The sequence below is a fragment of the Pleurodeles waltl genome, chromosome 4_1, assembly GCF_031143425.1.
Source record: "Pleurodeles waltl isolate 20211129_DDA chromosome 4_1, aPleWal1.hap1.20221129, whole genome shotgun sequence".
Classification (NCBI taxonomy): domain Eukaryota; kingdom Metazoa; phylum Chordata; class Amphibia; order Caudata; family Salamandridae; genus Pleurodeles; species Pleurodeles waltl.
In genome coordinates this window covers 894,412,213-894,434,032 of record NC_090442.1, presented here as the reverse complement: position 1 = coordinate 894,434,032, position 21,820 = coordinate 894,412,213, and positions in this window count along the sequence as shown.

Below are 21,820 nucleotides of genomic sequence, written 5' to 3'. Positions count from 1 at the left end.
TTAATTTAAAAGCAGCCAGCAAGGCAGGCTTGCTTTTAAAATGACACTGGGCACCTCAGCAATGCACCTAGGTGTGCACCACCTATGCTGTGGTCCCTAAACCTACATGCCCTACCATATACTAGGGACTTATAGGTAGGTTAACTTAGCCAATTATAATTAGCCTAATTTGCATATCCATTTTACACAGAGCACAGGCCCTGGGACTGGTTAGCAGTACCCAGGGCACCATCAGAGTCAGGAAAACACCAGCATAAAGTGGAAAATGGGGGCAAAAAGTTATGGGGCCTCTGCAATCAGCCCTGTTTTCTCACACAACCCCCCCCCAGCCCACACGCCCAGGAGACTCAGCCCAACCCTGGGAGAGTCTTCCTGGCTTGTTAGGCGAGGAAGACAGTGAAGAAAACTGGCTGTCCCTTTGCAGGGCCTACTCTGCCTTATATCCTCCTGTCAGGGTCACTCCCTCTGGGTAGTGAAGCCATCCCAACAGTAAAAGGACCCAACTCAAACTGAAACTTCCCTCTAGGGGGGTCTTCCTCCTCTCTCTCTGCCAACTTGGGTAGTGAGGTGCCCACCTCCCCTACTCCAAACTTTGCTAGGGCAACACCTAGCTTACCCAAAGAGGTCACCCAACACTTGAGCAACCCCACCATGACCAACAGGGTCAGGGGGCCTACTTTGCTATTGGCCCTGGGGTCTGCCTCCCAGGCCAAGTACAGTGCTGCCTGGAAGGCTAGCACCCAGCAGAGGCTACTGACAGCTGTCAGAACCCAGAACCACACCCTAATCTCTCCACTGACAGGTGGCTGAGCTGCTTTAGGGGCATCTTTGGGGTCCTGGCACCCCTCTTGCTGTCTAGAGTGGGGGGCTACCACCTCCTGTGGCAGACACCCTCCTTCCACTCTCCCTTCTGTCAGTGCAGGGGCAACACCTTGCATCTGGACAGCTGCCTGACTACTCAGGACTTCCTTGGGGTCAGGTGAGGCCTCACCAGTGCCAACTCTGGGCTCCCCCCTTACTGGGGCAGAAGGCCCTTGGCTCCCTGGAAATCTCTTTAAGAGTGGCCTACCCTTCCTTTTCTTCTTTCCTTTTCTTGGGGACCCCTGTCTCCTAACTGTAGGGACTGACTCCCCAGGACTTTGGTTTGGGGGGGCGCCCTGGGCGACCACCCCATCTGTGACCAGACTCACCTCTGGGAGGTCATTGCCCAGGATGCAATCTAGGGGAAGGTCAGCACTGACTACCACCCTAATCCAGTCAAGGATACCCTCCCTCTCTAGGGGCACTATGGCTACAGGTTTGGAGGTGACCTCCCCTGTGGCTATCCTGACTTTCTTTGTCTTTCCTGGGACATACATGTCTGGGGTCACTAACCGGTCACTCACTATAGTGTGACTGGCACAGGTGTCTCTCAGGCCAGTGGTAGGGATCCCATTCACTTGAATGTGGTGGAAGTGCCTACTCCCACCCTCAGGGATCACCAGCTTACCATCTGGTCCTGTCTCCCAGCACAATGCTAGGAGGACTTCATCATCTGAGGAATCCTCCTCTATGGCTACACTGGACAGCCCAGTGCTAACCACCTTCCTTGGACAGGCTGCATCTCCTCTGAAGTGACCTGTCTGCTGACAGTCAAAGCAAGCCCTACTGTCCAAGAGTTTTTTTAACCCTGGGTCTCCCTGTCTCTGCTTGTCAGAGTGGGAGTGGGATTTACTCTCCTCCTTCTTAGGGTTCTGGGGTACAGAGGGAGTCTCTGTGGTGGGCTTACCACCTCCCTCCTTAGGTTTTTGGGGACCTGTCCCCCCCTTCTTGGAGTCTCCCCCCTGGGACTTGACAACCACCCTGGTTCTCAACCACTCATCAGCTGCCTCCCCTAGCTCTCTAGGGTTGGTCTGCTTAGAGTCCACTAGATGCTGGCGTAACCTTTCTTGGATACAATTGGTCAAGATGTGCTCTCTCATGATCAGATTGTATAACCCCTCATAAGTATCTACTTTGTTACCAATAATCCAGCCCTCTAGTGCCTTTAGTGAAATGTCCACAAAGTCAACCCAAGACTGGGTACTGACCTTCTGGGTGTCCCTGAACTTCATTCTCTATTGCTCTGGGGTCAGACCAAACTTCTTGGCTAAGCACCTCTTCATACTAGGGTATGAATCTGCCTCCTCCCCCCTTAAGGTCAGAAGCCTATCCCTCCCTGAGTTGGGGACCAACTCCCACAAAAGGGAACCCCAGTATTGAGGCCTAACCCTTCTCATTTGGAGTGCCCTCTCAAAGGCCCCTAGCCACTTATCTATGTCATCCCCCTCTACATAAGCAGGAACTACCCCCTTGGGTAATCTGGGGCAAACTCCCCCACCCATGGACACCTCAGCTTCTTTATCGCTGCTTCCATCTCTTTTCTCTTTGTATGCCCACTTTTTCTTTTCTAGGGCCAGCTTCTCTGCTTCCAAAGCTATGTATGCTAGCTGGGCCTCCAGCTCTCTTTCTCTGATGGATGGTTTCTCTCCTCCTGAAGAGACCCCCTTCCTACCACTAGCTTTGGGTCTGCCCCTAGTGACTGTATCTACTGAGGACCGTTCTTCCTCTTCCTCACTTAGGCTCAGAGGCCTTCCCTCCCCTGAGTGGTTAGAGTTAGCATCTTCCCCTTTTTCTTCCTCCTCTGGAGCTTCCTCTGTCTCTACCTCTTGGGCCTCAGCCCATGCTGTCAGGGATTTAATCAGGATTTCCTTCCTGAGATTAGTGGTTGCAGGCAACCCTCTTTCAATACACAACCCCCTAAGCTGGACTACTGTCAGTGTGGGTAGGCTAGCCAGATCAAGCTCCATGGTTCCCTAGTTTTGTGTCAACAAAAACTTTTTGCAAAAATTGGAAACAAGAATTTAGAAAAATTACAAAAATTCAATAATTGAAATTAATCCAAATTAATTTAAAAAAAAAAAAAAAAAAAATTAAAATAAATTTTTGCACTAGGACAATTTAAAGGATTTTTAATTTGTTTTACCTAAAACTGTAACGTGATATTGAACACAAGTACAGGATCCCACCGCTGCCACCAATTATGTTGGAAAATGGGTTATTGGTAGGGCAGGTAGGTACCTACACCTAGCAACAAGCCACTAACCTCCACATAGGTACAGTTAGGTCTCAGTAAATGAATCCCAGCTCTACCCTTGGTAGCTTGGCATCGAGCGTCAAGGCTTAACTTAGGAGACAAAGTGTAAAGCATTCAAATATCACAAAACAGTAATTAAATAAAACACAGGAAACAGTTTAAAAATCCAAAACCAATTTATAAAAATAGCTTATATTTTTATCTTTAAAATGACACAAAAACGATTAAAATCGGTTCAGGGGAACCGGAGATATGAATTTTTAAAGTATTATTATTTTCTAGCGCTTAGAAACAAAAAGCGCCAATCGGGTCATCTGGTTGCACCAGGACCGGGGCAAAGTCAAACTTTCAGGCCGACCGCGATGGAGCCCTGCTCGGCTACAAGTCGCGGGAGGCCTCGGTTAAAAAGTTACCTTCTGACTTAGAGGGTCATTCTGACCCTGGCGGCCGGTGGCCGCCAGGGCCACCGACCACGGGAGCACCGCCAACAGGCTGGCGGTGCTCCAATGAGCATTCTGACCGCGGCGGTTCAGCCGCGGTCAGAAGCGGAAAGTCAGCGGTCTCCCGCTGACTTTCCGCTGCTCTTTGGAATCCTCCATGGCTGCGGAGCGCGCTCCGCAGCCATGAGGATTCTGACCCCCCCTACCGCCATCCAGTTCATGGCGGGAAAGCCGCCATGAACAGGATGGCGGTAGGGGGGGTCGTGGGGCCCCCGTAAGAGGGCCCCGAAAAGTATTTCAGTGTCTGCCTTGCAGACACTGAAATACGCGACGGGTGCCACTGCACCCGTCGCACCTTCCCACTCCGCCGGCTCGATTACGAGCCGGCATCCTCGTGGGAAGGTCGTTTTCCCCTGGGCTGGCGGGCGGTTTTACTGGAACCGCCCGCCAGCCCAGGGGAAAACTCGTAATACCCGCTGCGGTCTTTTGACCGCGGCGCAGTAATTTGGAGGGCGGGATCCTGGCGGGCGGCCTCCGCCGCCCGCCAGGGTCATAATGGGGCCCTTAGTCTTTATTTTGAAGTTTTTCTTCACCGGGACGAACCTGCCAGTTGAATCCGACCTCCTGGAGCCCTTGTCCGGATACGCGATGTGGGTTTCCTCGGTGGTGATTTCTACCTTCGGACTTAGTCGTTTTTTCGAGATGAAAATCCTTCGACCGGGGTAAACCTGGATCTTGATCCGACGTCCGTGGAGCCCTTCTCGGATACGATGGCTGGGAGGTCCCGGTCAACTTTTTACGTTCGGACTTAGTCTCTTTTTTGGATGTTTTTCTTTACCGGGACGAACCACGAAGTCAGGCCGGGTCGCGGTTGAGGCAAGCCGGCTAGAATTTCCGCGGCGGGTCGGTCCCTCTCTGGAGCTTTTTTACAAAATTTGTCAAATCTTCTCCAAACTTCTGGGGCTTCACCCAGATGTCCTTTTAAGGTTATTTTGGGGTCCACAGCTCACCCCAAGGGTCCAGAAGTTCTGTGATGGTCCTTGGGGGGTGCGGACTTCAACTCCCAGAATGCACCTGGCGCAAACTCCTTTTTGGCCACTGGACAGTGGTCAGCTGGTCACTTTTTCAGGAGTTGGTGCAGGGGACTCTGGATAGCAATTTTTCACCTGTAGCAAACAGGGAGTCCCTCCTTGAACCAGTTGAAGCCAGGCAAAGTCCTTCTTGTGGTGAAGCCCAAGTGTGCAGCTGGTGCAGTCCTTCTGAGTGCAGGTTCCAGGTGCAGGCCAGGGGTCCAGCAGGGCAGTCCTTCTTCTTCTTTAGTTCCTTTCTTGTTGAATTCTGGAGGGGATCTGAGGCGTGGGTGCAGGTCTGCAGTTTTATCCTTGCTCCTGGGTGAAAAGCAGGGGGGCCCTGGTTCTCCAATCAGGGACAGGGTCGTCCCCCTGTGATGACCACTTCCTGGGAAGTGTGGCAAAAATCCATCCCAGAAGGCAACAGTCTCTAAAAATCCAAAATGGATGAATCTGATTTTTGGAGGAGAGATCTGGCTGAGCCCACCCACTGGTGTGGCTAAAAATCATAAACACACCCCTCTCCTGCCCTCTCCTAATCTAATCAAGGGGGCACCTAGCTGTCTGGGGTTGCAGGATGTGGGGGTGTTGCTGGGTGCTCCAGATGTCCTTCTCTGCCTTTGAAGACCAGTTTGGCAGCCCTCCCCCTTCCTGCCTCACCATCTGCTGAGGGGAGATTCTCTCCCCCAAGCACATTCCTTTGTGTGAAGCCAGGCCACTTCACACCTCATTAAAGTAGCCTGGCAGAAGCTGCTGCAGGCTGACCAATCAGAGCACAGCAGCAAAAACAATGCAGAGCTGAAATTGGCAACTTTTTAGGTAAAGTCTAAACTTTTTACCTGTACTAGTTATATTAAATCCAACAACTGGAAGTTGTGGGATTTATTACAACAATCAATTTGATACCAAATTCTTGGTATGTAACATTTAAGGAGACTTTAAAATTTAAAATAAAGTCTGCCCATTCTAGCCTATGAAGGCCATTTACTTCAATGAGGGAAAAACGAATTTGGCTGTTTTTACCTCACCAGGGCTTATAAATCTATTTTTATAAAATCCCTGCTTATAGTTACATGGCACCCAGCCCTAGGAGCACATAGGGCACACCTTAGGGGTGACTTATATGTAAAAATAAGGTAGTTTAAGACTTTGGAAGTACCTTTAATTCCAAAGTCGAATTTGCATATAACTTTAATTTAAAAGCAGCCAGCAAGGCAGGATTGCTTTTAAAATGACACTGGTCACCTCAGCAATGCACCTAGGTGTGCACCACCTATGCTGTGGTCCCTAAACCTACATGCCCTACCATATACTAGGGACTTATAGGTAGGTTAACTTAGCCAATTATAATTAGCCTAATTTGCATATCCATTTTACACAGAGCACAGGCCCTGGGACTGGTTAGCAGTACCCAGGGCACCATCAGAGTCAGGAAAACACCAGCATAAAGTGGAAAATGGGGGCAAAAAGTTATGGGGCCTCTGCAATCAGCCCCAGTTTCTCACAGCAGGGCTATATCACACCCAGGGGGGAAATGTCCTAAACAACATGGCCTTAGCCACACAACGCGGCCTAAGCCATGCAGACTTTTACCACGCAAGGAGAACAAGATGTGCCTAAACCTCGACTGCCTTTTTCTCTCCCTTAACCACGCATGTGCCTAAACCATGCATATGCGTGGTTAAAGCAGAGATAAGACAGAGAGCATTCTAGTGGTGTGGAGATAAGAGCAGGAAGGATTGGGAGAATACGCAGCCAGATAAGTGGGGCTGCCTCCGGGTTGGAGGGTAGTGTTTAAGGGAAGGGGTGGATTTAGTGCTTAGAGTGGGGGGTTGGATTCACTCATTTTTTAGTGCTTAGGGTAGGTGGGGGTTTCAGGGTATGTTATTTTTTAGGGCTTTCGGATAGTTTATTTTTTAGGGGTGGGGTGGCTGTTTGGGCAGTCTATTTTTTAGGGACTGGGAAGGTTTAAGGACGGGCAGGAGAAGAGCTTCGGTAGGTTTTGGGGGGTAGTTTTTAGCAATGGGGTGGATTTAGGGCTTAGGGTGGGTGGGGCTTTTGGGGTAGTTTAGTTATTAGGGTTGGGGGAAGTTTTAGGGCTCAGGGCGGGTGATGGTGTAGGGGTAGTTTATTGTTTTGGGGTGGGGAAGGTTTAAGGAAGGACGGGACAATGGCGGAGAGGAGGATGAATTGGGAAGGGACGCAGTTAGGTAAGTGGGGCTGGGGTAGGGTTTGGGGGTCATTTTCATCAGTGGGGTGAATTTAGGGCTTAGTGTGGGTCGGGGTTTGGGTTAGTTTATTTTTTAGGGGCTGGGGTGGGGGGTCAGGGCTGTTTATTTTCTAGGGATTAGAGAGGGTGGGGGGCAGGGTAGTTTAGGCATTAGGGGTGGGGAAGGTTGTAGGGCTCAGGGTGAGTGGAGGATCTTGGGGTAGTTTATTTTTTAGGAACAGGGTTGAGGTTTGGAGTAGTTTATTATTTAGGGCTTAGGTTGGGTGGGGGATTGTGGTAGTTTAGTTATTAGGGGTGGGAGAAGATTTTAGAGCTCAGGGTGGGTAAGGGGTATCAAGGTAGTTTAGTCTTTAGGGGTGGGTGAGGTTTTAGGGCTCACAGTTGGTGGAGGGGTTGGGGTAGTTTTTTTTTATGTAAACAGGGGTCAGGTTTTTTTGGGGGGAAATATTTAGGGGTGGGGCAGTTTTGGGCCTCAGGGCAGGTGGGGGGTTGGGGTAGGCTTTTAGGTTAAGGGGGGGTTGTCTAACACAACCATGCATGCCATTTCCACATATTCCTTTACTAAGCATTCGGTTACAACAGAATTAGTTGTGAAGGCATGTGTGCTAAGGGAATGCGTGGAAAAGATGTGGTTGTGGTTCCGACGGCGTTAAGGCATGCCTGGTTCTGGCATGCGTGGTAATGTCATACAACCCTCCCAGGGCCCATGCGTACCATCTGTGTCATACCCAGCAGTCCAAGCGATCAATCTTGTGTCACACCCAGGGGACAAGCATACCATCTGTGTCACGCCCAGGGGTCCAAGCAAAGAAAAACAAATAACATTCCCCTCTCCCAGCACGCTGACTATGGAAAAAAGTGACTTCTTTCAGGGGTACAGTTTTTCCTAGTTTTCCGTACACCAAATACTGGATTAGGGCTCTGGTGCAGTCTCTTTCCCTTCTGAAGGCAGCCTCATCACGGACCTCTGCCCCACGGATTCAGCAGATCCTCCAATCAATTGAGGGGTTTGCTCACTGTCTTGTTAGGGTTCTCTTCCTTCGTTTGCAGTTGGGTCCAATAACCCAGCTCCTAATTGGCTTGCCAAAACATTGCTCAAATGAGAATTTACCTTTAAAATACAAGAGACATCTGGCAAATCAGGAACAGTTTGTTAAACTAAACATTATGGAGGTCATTACAACCCTGGCGGACGATGTTAAAGCGGTGGTAAGACCGCCAACAGGCCGGCGGTAAAAAAATGGGAATTATGACCGTGGCGGAAACCGCCAACAAAGACAGCCACTTTAACACTCTGACCGCCATGGCGGTACAGACAAACAGCGCGGCGGTCACCGCCAACAGACAGGCGGAGACAAAGTACCGCCCACAGTATCACAACCTACCAATCCGCCACCTTTTCCGGGGCGGATTCACCGCGGATAAAAACACGGCGGAAACAGCCATTTCAAAGGGAAAACGCTCACCTCTACACACTCCACGAGGAAGGAGGGCACCATGGAGCCTGACTCCATATTCTTCCTGCACTAGTCTTCCTGCTCCTATAAGACGATCATCAACGCCGACGGCAAAGACACCAGTGAGTACTGCACCTACAACATAGAGGAGGGGGAGGCAAACGCAGGGACACACACACGCAACACCCCCACCCCCACCCCGACCCTCACCCACTACAACACACACACCAATGCATATCCAAACATTACAGTAGCAATCCCCAACCCCCCCGGAAGAATGCAAAGACAAAAGGAAATGAGTGGAACCATTGTAATAATTCAAAATACAGTAACCAAATATATACATATATATATATATATATACACATTAAACAAAATATACACCACGATTAGTACTGCAGGTAATGCACAAGTCATTGTCCGTGGACCACTGGGCCCAAAATGCATGGGCGAGGCCCACACTAGATACCTGATCAAAACGGAGAGAACACTGCTGGGGCATCAGATAGAAATACAACAGGCACCTCAGGGGAAGGGAAGGGAGGGCACCTCAGCCAGATGAGTGCACCACGCCAGATCCACGAGGGGGCTCCATGCCCATTGATGTATCCTGGGGAGTGCAAAGCCACAGTCTCTCAAGTCTCTACAGTGGGTGGGTTGCCCACTGTACCATCCTGGGGAGTGCAAAGCCACAGTCTCTCAAGTCTCTACAGTGGGTGGGTTGCCCACTGTACCATCCTGGGGAGTGCAAAGCCACAGTCTCTCAAGTGGATAACAGTCTCCACTGGTTCTGGAGGGGGACTGGTGCCCAGAGTGCTTCATCCTGTGCAGGACAGACGGAGTGGATGCATGTCTCCACTGGGTCTGGAGGGGGACTGGTGCCCAGAGTGCTTCATCCTGTGCAGGACAGAGGTAGTGAATGCATGTCTCCACTGGTTCTGGAGGGGGACTGGTGCCCAGAGTGCATCACTCACCCCGTGACGGTCCCAGTTGCGTCACTGCCCCTGCCGCTCATGGGCTAGCGGTGCTTGCCCTGTTCAGTGGCGCTTGCCCTGTTCAGCGGTGCTTGACTTGGCAGTGCTTGCCCTGTTCAGCGGTGCTTTCCCTGTTCAGCGGAGCTTGCCATGGCTGTCTTTCCCTGTTCAGCGGTGCTTGAGTTTGCAGTTTCTGACCTGTTCAGCGGTGCTTGCCCTGTTCAGCGGTGCTTGACTTGGCGGTGCTTTCCCTGTTCAGCGGTGCTTGCCCTGTTCAGCGGTGCTTGACTTGGCGGTGCTTGCCCTGTTCAGCGGTGCTTGCCCTGTTCAGCGGAGCTTGCCATGGCTGTCTTTGCCCTGTTCAGCGGTGCTTGACTTGGCGGTGCTTGCCCTGTTCAGCGGTGCCTTGCCCTGTTCAGCGGAGCTTGCCATGGCGGTCTTTGCCCTGTTCAGCGGTGCTTGCCCTGTTCAGCGGCGCTTGACTTGGCGGTGCTTGCCCTGTTCAGCGGTGCTTGCCCTGTTCAGCGGAGCTTGCCATGTTGGTCTTTGCCCTGTTCAGCGGTGCTTGCCCTGTTCAGCGGTGCTTGACTTGGCGGTGCTTGCCCTGTTCAGAGGTGCTTGCCCTGTTCAGCGGTGCTTGCCATGGCGGTCTTTGCCCTGTTCAGCGGAGCTTGACATGGCGGTCCTTCATTGCCCAGCTGGGCTGGGGCTGGCGGTCCTTCATTTGGCACTTGGGCTGTGGCTGCCGGGGCCCTCCTGGGCAGCTGGGCTGTGGCTGGCGGTGGCCTCCTGGGCAGTGACTCTGGCGGTGGCGTCCTGGCCACTGACGATCGGGCTGCCCTCCTGGGCAGTGACTCTGGCGGTGGCCTCCTGGCCACTGACGATCGGGCTGCCCTCCTGGGCAGTGACTCTGGCGGTGGCCTCCTGGCCACTGACGATCGGGCTGGCTTCCTGGGCACTGACTCTGGCGGTGGCCTCCTGGCCAGTGACGATTGGGCTGGCGGTGGCCTCCTGGGCAGCGGGGATGATGGTGGTCTTCTCCGCCGTGCTGCTCCTCCCAGACTTTGGCGATTTCTTCTGCCCCTTCCCCACCTTGGGAGGAGTCACAGCTGAGTCGACACTCCCCACGGGACCCTTGTGAGCGGATTTGCTGTCTGGAGTCTTCCCCCTCTCCCGCCGGACACTGTCCAACTTCTGGTGCTTCACAGGGGGGGGGGACTGGCTGTGCTGTGGCTCCGTGTCACACTGGCTGCCCTGGTGCCTGGTGCACTCCACATACCTGTAACAACAGGCACCACTGGTCCCGGAGATTTTTTGGCTGAGGTGCTAGTACGGGACCTATAAATTGGAGGGGGAGGTGAGAAAGAGGTCAAGCTTGGTCAGGAAAAGTTTCTTAGGAACACTGGGACGGGTAGCTGGAGGGGGTTTGGGAGTGGAGGAAGAGGAGGTGGTTGTAGGAGGTGTAACTTTTGTGGCTTTGGGTGCAGGTGCATGCGCTGGAGGCTGTCATGAGGTGGATGTATGTTGGGTGGGTGTGTGCCTGTGTTTGTGTACTTTGGGAGGGGGTGTCACAGACACAATGAGAGAGGACACAGGGGACGTGTAAATGGTAGTAGGGGTGGTGAGTGTACGTGAGCAGGGTGTGGTGGTGAGTGTGCTGGTGCGGGACGTAGTGGCTGTAGTGGTAGTGCATTCAGGTGAGAGTGTAGACGAGACTGGGAGGGGGGAGGGAGACGACGAGGAGGGGGACACAGTGGAGGCAGTGGATGTTGGTGTGTCTGTATGTGTGTGATGCTTGCGTGAGTGCCTGTGGGATGTGTGGTGCTTATGTTTGCCTGAGCTTCCCTTGTGTGGTGGGGTGTGTGCATGCTGGTCTGATGGTGTGCTTGGGATAGGCTGGGGTACAGGGGATTGGGTCTGGGTGGAGGAAGTTGGAGGAGGGAGGCTAGACACAGGGACAATGGCTGCCATCAGTGCTGAGGCCAGAGTTTGTAGGGTTTGATGAAGGGCAGCCTGACCAGAATGAATGCCCTCCAGGAATGCATTTGTGTGTTGCAATTCCCTTTCTACATCCTGGATGGCATTCAAAATGGTAGACTGCCCAACAGTGAGGGACCTGAGGAGGTCAATGGCCTCCTCACTGAGGGCAGCAGAGGTGACAGGGGCAGCGGCTGAGGTGCCTGGGGCGAAGGTGATGCCCACCCTCCTGGGTGAGCGGGCACGGGGCGAAGGCTGAGGGGCTGCTAGGAGGGCGGTGCTGGTAGGGGGGGTGGTGGCTGTACCTGTAGAAGTGGGGGGCACAGATTTTGCCGCCACCACAAGGGAGCTCCCATCGGAGGACGAGTCCGTGTCGCTGGTTGCAGATCCTGTGACAGCCGTAAAGCTCCCCTCGCCCTCCGTCCCACTGGTGTATTCCGAGTCCGTGGTGTGGCCCTCCATGGCCATGTGGGATGCAGCTCCCTCGTGCTCCGGTGCCACTGTACCTCCGCCTGATGATGCTGATGCAAACAAGAACAGGGAGACCACAAAAAGGGGGACGACGACAGAAGAAAGACAGGTTGAGTGCATGGCTTACCGCTACTGTTGGCGTACAATACAGACATAGCAGCCCCCTGCACTACGCCGCGCTGTTGGGCTCTACAGATGCAGTTCCTGGGATATGGCCTACATGGCTATGGTCAACATCTGCACACATAGATGACACAGGGGCATTTATACCTGTACTTGCCACTCTACAGAGGTGGGGTGGAGTGCCACATGGCCTGCATTAAGGAAGGGCCTAGCCTACGGAACTCGCCCTGGCCTAGGGAAACCCACAGCCATCCTCCCCCACCCAGACACCTTCACTGCGCGCAAAGTCCGCAGAATGATGTTGTACTCACCCCCTTGTGTCTGCTGTGATGCCCTCAAGCACCCATCCAACTCAGGGTAGGCCACCGCCAGGATCCGGAACATCAGGGGGTCATGGTGCGACGGGCACCCCTCCCACGTTGGGAGGCCATCCCCAGCTGTGCCTTCGCCGGTTTCTTGCTCCAGCGGCGAATGTCCTCCCATCTTTTATGGCAGTGGGTGCTCCGTCTGTGGTGGACCCCCAGGGTCCAGACGTCCTTGGCGATGGCACACCAAATATCCTTCTTCTGGTGGGCGCTGACCTACATGAAATGTACAGGGGAAGAAGAGAAGTCATTAGCAACTGCACCGTCGAAGTGAGTGGCCCACATCCCTAGCCTTGCCATGTGGCACATGCATTCACAGTCCTTCATGCACGCAGAACTGTGCCCCCTTCCTTCTTACAACCAGCCCTCTCCACACAGGCATAGCCAATACAACGTGCTCCCTGTGTATTTACCTGATGGTCTGGAGGACCGTAGAGTAGCGTGTACTGGGGGAGGACCCCGTCCACGAGCTTCTCCAACTCATCTGCAGTGAAGGCAGGGGCCCTTTCCCCAGACGCACGAGCCATTGTCTCTTCCATACTGAGGTCACAGCAGCACTTGCAGTGTAGGTCCTCTCCTGTTGAAAATCAGGTATTGAGTGATTGAACAGCTAGAAAATGGCGGTCACGTCCGCGGTGGTCACGTCCGCGGCGGTGCGTAGCATCACCGCCGGCGTACATCGTCATTGGCTCCTGGGACCCATAGGGTCGAATATTAACCAATGCAGCATTGCGCCGCGGTCTTCGACCACCTACTGCGATGGTGTATAACGCCAGAGCAGTTACCTCACATCCCATTGTCCCACTTTACAGGTCAGGCAGCCGCCATTTCAGGGGCCCACATGGCCTAATTACCAACTGCGTCACATAGACCTAGTCCTTGTCGCACAACACAAATACAGGCCAGATTCTGTGTATGAATGGTGTTCTGTGTGGACTGTGGGTACATACATCTGAGTTGTTTGACTCTGTGGTCGCTGTTGTCCTTCCTAGGCACCGTCCGCTGGGACATGTGAGGAGATGGCGGAATCCTCCTGTGTAAAGACCGCAAGTGGACCTGTTGACAATGGAGGAGCGACATTTGATCATCACCTACAGGTTTGACCGTGCCATAATCCAGGAACTGTGTACCCAGTTGGAGCCAGACCTAATGTCAGCAATCCGCCATCCCACAGGGATCCCCCCTCAAGTGCAGGTGCTATCAGTGCTCCATTTCCTTACAAGTGGGTCATTTCAAACAACAGTGGCCATGGCATCAGGGATGTCCCAGCCTATGTTTTCAAACGTGTTGTCCAGAGTGTTGTCTGCCCTGCTGAAACACATGCGGAGCTACATTGTTTTCCCTCAGGTGGAGGATTTGCCTACAGTCAAAGGTGACTTCTATGCCCTTGGACATATCCCCAACATCATAGGTGCCATTGATGGGACCCATGTAGCTCTGGTCCCCCCCCACAGGAATGAACAGGTGTATAGGAACCGGAAGAGTTATCATTCAATGAATGTACAGATGGTATGTTTGGCAGACCAGTACATCTCCCAGGTAAATGCTATGTTCCCTGGCTCAGTGCATGACGCCTACATCCTGCGGAATAGCAGCATCCCTTATGTGATGGGTCAACTGCAGAGGCACCGTGTGTGGCTATTAGGGGACTCTGGTTACCCCAACCTGTCATGGCTATTGACCCCAGTGAGGAATCCCAGGGCCAGGGCAGAGGAACGCTACAATGACGCCCATGGGCGGACTAGGAGGGTGATCGAACGCACCTTCGGCCTCCTGAAGGCCAGGTTCAGGTGCCTCCATATGATAGGTGGTTCCCTATTCTACTCACCAAGGAAGGTGTGCCAGATCATCGTGGCCTGCTGTATGCTTCACAATTTAGCTTTGCGACGAAGGGTGCCTTTTCTGCAGGAGGATGGTACAGATGACGGTGTTGTGGCAGCTGTGGAGCCTGTGGACGATGATGGGGAGGAAGCAGAGGAAGAAGGCATTGACAACAGGGACTCAGTTATCCAGCAATATTTCCAGTGACACACAGGTGAGAATACATTCCTGCCTACTACAAGTACTTTCACACTTCTACCTCTATCCTGTCTGTCGATTTCAACCAGTATATGGTAACTGAGTTGTACATTTCCATTACGGTTTCGCAGGTGTGGTTTCCAACATGTGTCATCTGCTTAGATTCCTCATGGACTTGAGATGTGTGACATAGGTATGTTGACATTACAGTTGAGAACGCATTTTGTCACTGTCATTGCTAATACACATTTTCAAAATCACAGACTGACTCCAGATTGTTTTGTGCTTCAAGGGTGTTTATTGCAGTGCTAAATATTGGAGGGGGGTTGTAAAATGGTGAGGGGTGATGGTGGAGGAATGTCCATGGCAGAGTCCAGTCTATTAGTCTCACAGGTGCATTGCCCATATGGGCATAGGAAGTGGAGCTGGGGCCGTTCCAATATGGACAGGGTTATAAAGTGGGACAGTAGGATGACAATCAGGGTGGTCTTATTTCTTGGCGGGGTCTGGCATCGTGCTCTGTCTTGTTCCTGGTTCTCAGGGACCACTTGCGGGGTGGTTCTCCGTCTGCACGAGGTGGGGTGCTGGTGTGGTGGTCCTGTGGCGGTGCCTCCTGTCGTCTAGCGCCGGCGGAGGTGGTGGGCAGTTCATCGTCCATGCTAGTGTCAGGGGCCCCTTGGAGTGCCACACTGTCCCTCCTGGTGTTAAGTATCTCCTTCAGCACCCCTACGATGGTGCCCAGGGCGGTGCTGATAGTTCCGAGTTCCTCCCTGAAGCCCAAATACTGTTCCTCCTGCAGGTGCTGGGTCTCCTGAAACGTGGCCAGTACCGTTGCCATCGTCTCCTGGGAGTGGTGGTATGCTCCCATGATGGAGGAGAGGGCCTTGTGGAGAGTGGGTTCCCTAGGCCTGTCCGCCCCCTGTCGCACAGAAGCCCTCCCAGTTCCCCTGTGTTCCTGTGCCTTGGTCCCCTGGACCGTGTGCCCACTACCACTGCCCCCAGGTCCCTGTTGTTGTTGGGGTGGTGGGTTATCCTGGGTTCCCTGTAGTGGTGGACACACAACTGATTGACGTGTCCTGGGGACGGAGGTATGGGCCCGCTGGGTGGGTGCTGTGCTGGTGTTACCAGAGGGTGGAAGGTCTGTGGTGGCCTGTGCCTGTGTGTGGGGAACCGACTGTCCCGAGGCCCACGATGGTCTGGGCTGGTCATCTAGATCTAGACACAGAGCTGCTGTCATCACTGTGGGCCTCTTCTATGGGTGGGGTGGAGATGTCTGGACCCTCCTGTCTGGTGACGTTGGGTAGTGGTCCTGCAGGGGTGTAAAGGCATGATTATTGCATCTGTGTGTTTCATGGTGTGCAATGGGTGGGTGACCGTGTACCCCAGTGCTAGCATTCCTGTGTGTGGGCTTGTGTAATGATGGTTGAGGGGGGTGTTATGGGTATGTGCAGTGGGCATGCTTTAGTGATGGGTGTCCATGCTTTGTTGTGTCATGCAGGGCTTGGTGTTGGGATGGATGGTTTGTGATATTGGTACATTTGTGAGGAGTTGGAGTGATAGGGGTGGGGGTATGTGATACCATGCAGGTAGGGTGGGGGATATGATAGTTAAGATTTGACTTACCAGAGTCCATTCCTCCACCGACTCTTGCGAGGCCCTCAGGATGCAGAATAGTCAAGACCTGCTCCTCCCATGTTGTTAGTTGTGGGGGAGGAGGTGGGGGTGCGCCACCAGTCCGCTGTACCGCGATGTTGTGTCTGGAGACCATGGAACGCACCTTCCCCCGTAGGTCGTTCCACCTCTTCCTGATGTCATGCTGATTTCTTGGGTGCTATCCCACTGCGTTGACCCTGTCGACTATTCTTCGCCATAGCTCCATCTTCCTAGCTATGGAGGTGTGCTGCACCTGTGCTCCAAATAGCTGTGGCTCTACCCGTACGATTTCCTCCACCATGACCCTGACCTCCTCCTCCGAGAACTTGGGGTGTCTTTGCCGTGCCATGGGGTGGTGTAGGTGATGTGTGGGGTGGTGCATGTGGTGATAAGTGTGGTGATATGTAGTGGTGTGTGGTGTTTTGTGCGTGGAAGTAGTGTGGGTGATGGTGTTGAGTGCCTGTGGCTGCTAGTTTGTGGATGGTGGTGTCTCTCTCTGGCCTTCTGTCACAATTGTTGTCGTACAGGTTTGTGGGTGATGTGGGTGGGTGTTTTATATAGTATTTAGTGTGTGGGAGTGGTGTGTGTATGTGTATCAGGTGTGTGTCTTTCAAATTGTCCAGTGTGATGGTGTTTTTGAGATGTGTGTGTATTTTGTGCCCGGCGGTGTGTACCGCCAATGGAATACCGCGGTTGAAAGACCGTCGCGTGGATTCGTGGGTCGTGATAGCATGGGCGTATTTCTGTTGGCGTGACAGTGTCGGTTTTTTTTTCGCCAGTTTATCACTGACCTTTGGTGTGGCGGACTTGTGTGGGTGTCTGAATTTTGTCGGATTTCGGGATGTGGGTCATAATAGCTGTGGCGGAATTCCGCGGCCACGGCGATGTGTTGGCGGTCTTCAGCACGGCGGTAAGCAGCTTTTACCGCCAATGTTGTAATGACCCGCTATGTCTGGGAGAGTAGTAACAGAACCGGGGTCTGAGGACTGTCTCTCAACGTACATCAGTTCAGAGTGATGTTTTATACAATTCTCTGAGTACCATAATACAATTAAAACATTCCTCTCTTGTTTAAGAATGCAAACAGAGTCATAAATAAGGACCTGATAACAAATGCAGATGGGCCTTGTTCTTGCGAGGACACAATGTTGGCCAGCTGGTAATGCATTGAGATGATCGGCCTGAGGGATGCATTTTTGCTGCGTGTGCTGTGTGTGCTGTGTTTTGCTTGTCTAAGTGTTCCTAGCTATATGTGGCATCTAGCCTTATGGTGTTTTGGGGAATGTGTGCACCCCTCTGGCCATGTGTGTGTTTTTTGGGGCCAATTTCCTCAGACCATTGTAATATCGCTGCACATATCTATGGGACTGATCTAGGATTCCTGTTCACACATTTGTCTTCCAGCTACATGCCACCTGTGACCTGTGAATTTGTAACCTCTGGCCTAGGTCAAAGAGTCTGCTAGATCACAGTCTTCATGCCGGGTTGATGGAGCATTCTCGACAGGGGAATCTAATAGTGGTGATGTGACTTTGTTCTTAGATGTGAATGTGTTGTTGTGTGCATCGACATTAGAGTATAGTAGAGAGTATTTCAGACTTCCTGATAAAGGATCCCAGGATTCGTATAGTGATTGAAAAATGTGGGTTAGAATGTGAATCTTTCGAGGTATACCTTGTTTCAAGATGACCACACTTTACGGAGTGCTCACAAGTTTACAGATTTTGACCAAATCAGCATTACTTACACTCTGCACAATCTGCAAGAGAGTGCTATCTGTGCTACAAAATTGTCCGAAACCTGAATGACTACTGCCCAGGAGTCTATTATCATGGCTAAATTATCAGAGTTAAGAGAAGACAGACTCTCAACCACCTTACCAATTCAAGAAATTCCTGAAACTAAGCTAAAGTTGGTGAAGTAACTAGCTTGAGCTGAATATTCATAACGATCATGTTTCCAAGGTTTTAAAAAAATAAGAAAACACAGCTAGTGCCAAAGAAGAATTAACTAAAGTAGTTCACTAAGGTAAATGCAGCCTTTATATATTCTTGGAAATATTCCTAGGAACCTCATCAGTTAAGTTAAGTGATTCAAATGTTTCATTTTCTCAGTAGTGATAAGTCAGTCAGAGGGTTAATCATTTGTGATGGGGAACTCCTACCAACTAACCACTCTAGGTATGCCAAAACACAGCTCAGAGGGAATTACTGGTATTTATGGGGCACAAAACTCAGAGCAGTGTGAATTCTAGTCTCTTGGGTGACCCCAGCAACTTGTCCCAGTCTTCCAGAGGTAAAAAAACACCTGGAGACCAGCTGTAGTCCCTGGGTGCCACCAGGATTTCAAGGTCCTTGGGTTCTAGTGTTTGTCCTCCTCTTCCAGCAGGAATCAAGAATCAGGAGTCTTCTGTGAGGGCCGTCATATTCAAGTGGAATATTCACTGATCCAGGAATGTTCTAAGCAGGTGGTGGTTGAGGTACCAGATTAATGTGACAGTGTACTTTTGGAACATGCCACCCAGGAGCCCTTGTTTCAAGATGGCAGAACTCAGGTGCCACAGCTGCCCCCAGGATGGCCTGTCTTCAGCTCTTTAGCCTCTTCCCTATTTAAATAAGCTCTCCTTTAATCTGATGGGGTAAAAACTGGCTCTGATACTTGCAGTAATTGGACTGTGGCTGTCTGGCAGGATCCTGGAAATGAATAAGAGAAGTCCTCCTTTGCATCTCCAAGTCAACAGATGTAGTCTCAGAGCTGCTTTGTGTCAGGCAACTGTTCCTATCCACTCCTGAATAGCCAATCGCTACTACGTGAAAGCAGTTAATACCAATCTGAACTTCCTGGATTTTAGAGGCAGGCTACTGCCCTTTAGACCAAATTTCTTAATTCTCCCAAGTCTCCCAACCACAGATATGTAGTCCAGCACTAGAGGTGTGATTAGTGGAATAACTGATTTTAAGCCAGTTCTGAATCAGGTAGCCTAAAATAAGGTCTTATAGATGCAGTTTTCTACTTACAATATTAAATATCTGATTTTAGTATTCTATCATATTTTTAAGTTTGGTAAGAATACATTTGAAGCTTTTTGTAGCATTTCTGAAAACAGTGATAAGAAATAAAGGCCTTCATTATGAACTTGGTGGTGTGGGCCGCCATGCCGGCGGTGGCGGGAAATCCCACCATCCGGCATGGCGGCCCACACTGCCACATGGCAGGGAAAGTCTGGCTGAAGGGGTGCTCTGGGCCCCCCTAGGGGCCCATGCACTTGGCATGGGCAGTGCAGGGGCCCCTGTGCAGTGCCCCATCGCGCAGGTCACTGCCTGATTTACGGGCAGTGATCTGGACGATGGGTGCAGCTGCACCTGCCGCACAGAGGCATGGAGCTGCCGGCATTGTCCCGGACAGGCATTCTGCTGGGCCCAGCAGAATGTCCATTATACAGCAGGGGGGTTCCATGGGGGCTGGAGGTCACTGGAAAGACCGCCAGCATGAACACCATGGTGAAAACCGCTGTGTTCATAATGACCCCCAAAGACTTTAATCACATCCGTGTTAATTCTGGGAAAATTCTACCATTCCGGTTTTTTTCCTCTGTGAGTCACACCTGAGGATTTTTTTTTTCAAAAACACCCCGGGAGACACGGAAGATCTTCCGTGTCTCCCCCCACCCCCCACCGCCCCCTTTGTGACATCAGTACGCCGCGAGGCGCGCTGACGTCACTGGGTTTTAACTGTTTTGTTTTCCTTGCGGCCGCTTCCTGCTCTCATGGGGAAAACGGCCCCAAACGGCCTTCCCGATGTTCGGGAAGGCCTTGTTTGAAAAGTGAGACTCTCCCCTTTCAAACGAGGCGTTCCTGAACAGGTTTCCTGGCCCATGAGGACCAGGAAATGCCACTTTACCAAGGATTTCACTTGTGGGGATCGGCTCCCTTGGTAAATGGGCCGGCCACCGGGGCATCTTTTTTTTAAAAAAGGTAGGGGCCTGGGGTCAAATAAAAATTGACAGGGGTTCGCCCATGGGCAGGGCGACCCCCTGTGGGGCAATATTTTTTTTTTTAGTAGTTGTATGGTTTCCCTCAGTGCCAGAAACCATACAACCACTAAAAAAATATATAGATCTATATCTATATAGAGCTATATATATATATATATATATATATATATCTATGTAGATAGATATGTCTATCTACATAGATAGATATACTTATCTACATAGATAGATATATCTCTATAGATAGATATAGATCTATATATATCTATATATCTATATATATATATTTTGTAAACAAAAATTGAATGCCGCGCACTCCGTTCAGCTCAACAGGAATTTATCAAGTTTATTTGATGCAAAAAAAGAAAACAACACGTTTCGACTTTACAGTCTTCTTCCTGGTTTCACAGTCCTTCCTCTGTTATAACTATTTATAGTACTTCGTTGCCAAAGTTATTATAATGCATTATGGTCTAGATAGTTTTTTATGTGTAATATATGATGTACAAGTAACCTAAAAGATTATAAAAAAAAACACTAGTAACTAGAAAATGCATTGGGATTAGATGTCCAAACAAAGTACAGTAGAGGAAGGTGCAATCAATCAATTACATGAATTATCCCCTCAGAAGCCAGAAGAAATAATAACAGATCTGCCAAATCTGGTGATAAATCTTTCAGATTGTGAGCTAACTTCATTTGAACTTCAACTATTAAATAAGGTTTCTCATTTTGCCCTGAGAAACATTTTGACTATGTGAATACTCAAATTGATATTTATAAATTTATTTGAAAACTGAAATTGGCAAAATATTATTCTATGTATTCCAATAATTTAGAATTGGATCATGAGGAAGTAACAATTGATAATTCTAAGACACCAGACTTGCAAATTGATCAGATTGCAGATTTGAAAACTCTTTTTGATTTATACTATGATTTACTGGATGAAGAGTACACTGAATCAGAAGTCCTTCAAGAATTGGAAGTAGAAACTTTTTAAATAAAAATCAAAGTTTTGTCCAGTTTTATCACCTGGAAAAAAAATTGATATATCTTCTGAATTAGTATTGGAGGATTTGAACAGGATACAAAAGATAAAACATCACGGACAACGGGAAAATGTAACTAAACATGAACGATTGGCATTAAAGAAATTGGCCAGTAATAATAACATTATAATTAAACCTGCGGAGAAAGGTGGAAATATTGTAATTCTCAATATACGAAGTTATATGGCTGAGGCATACAGACACTTAAATTATGAATCTAATTATAAAAAATGAAATCATAATCCTATCAATCGAATGATCCATCAATTACATTCAAGACTAGATGACTGGTATCAACAATCACTTTTGAATAAAGAAGAATACCAATTTTTGAAGAAAGAAAATCCAACTATTCCCACAATTTACTTCCAACCTAAAATACATAAACCATTAACAGCACCACCAGGGAGGGCAATAGTTTCAGCTTGTGACTCATTATATGAGAGAGAATTTCAGATTATGTAGATTATTATTTAGCACCCATTGTGATGACCTTAAGTTCATACATCAAAGATTCAGGAGATTTACTGCGAATTTTGTCAAATATAAATTGGTCAGATGAATATTTATTGGTCACAATTGATGTTGTGTTGTTATATACATCTATCAATCATGAAATTGGTCTGAAAGCATGTGAATATGTTTTAAGGCAGAGAAGTATTTTGGAGTTTGAGCACTCAAAAATGTTACTATCTGTGATAGAATTATGTTTGAAAAATAAAATTGCACTTTGGGTTCGATTTATTGATGATTTATTTATAATTTGGCAAGGATCACAAGAGGATTTTCAATCTTATTTCAATAAATTGAATAAGAACAATATAGGTTTGCAATTTACATGTGAAATGAGTAAATCATCAATTAATTTTTTGGACATTAATAT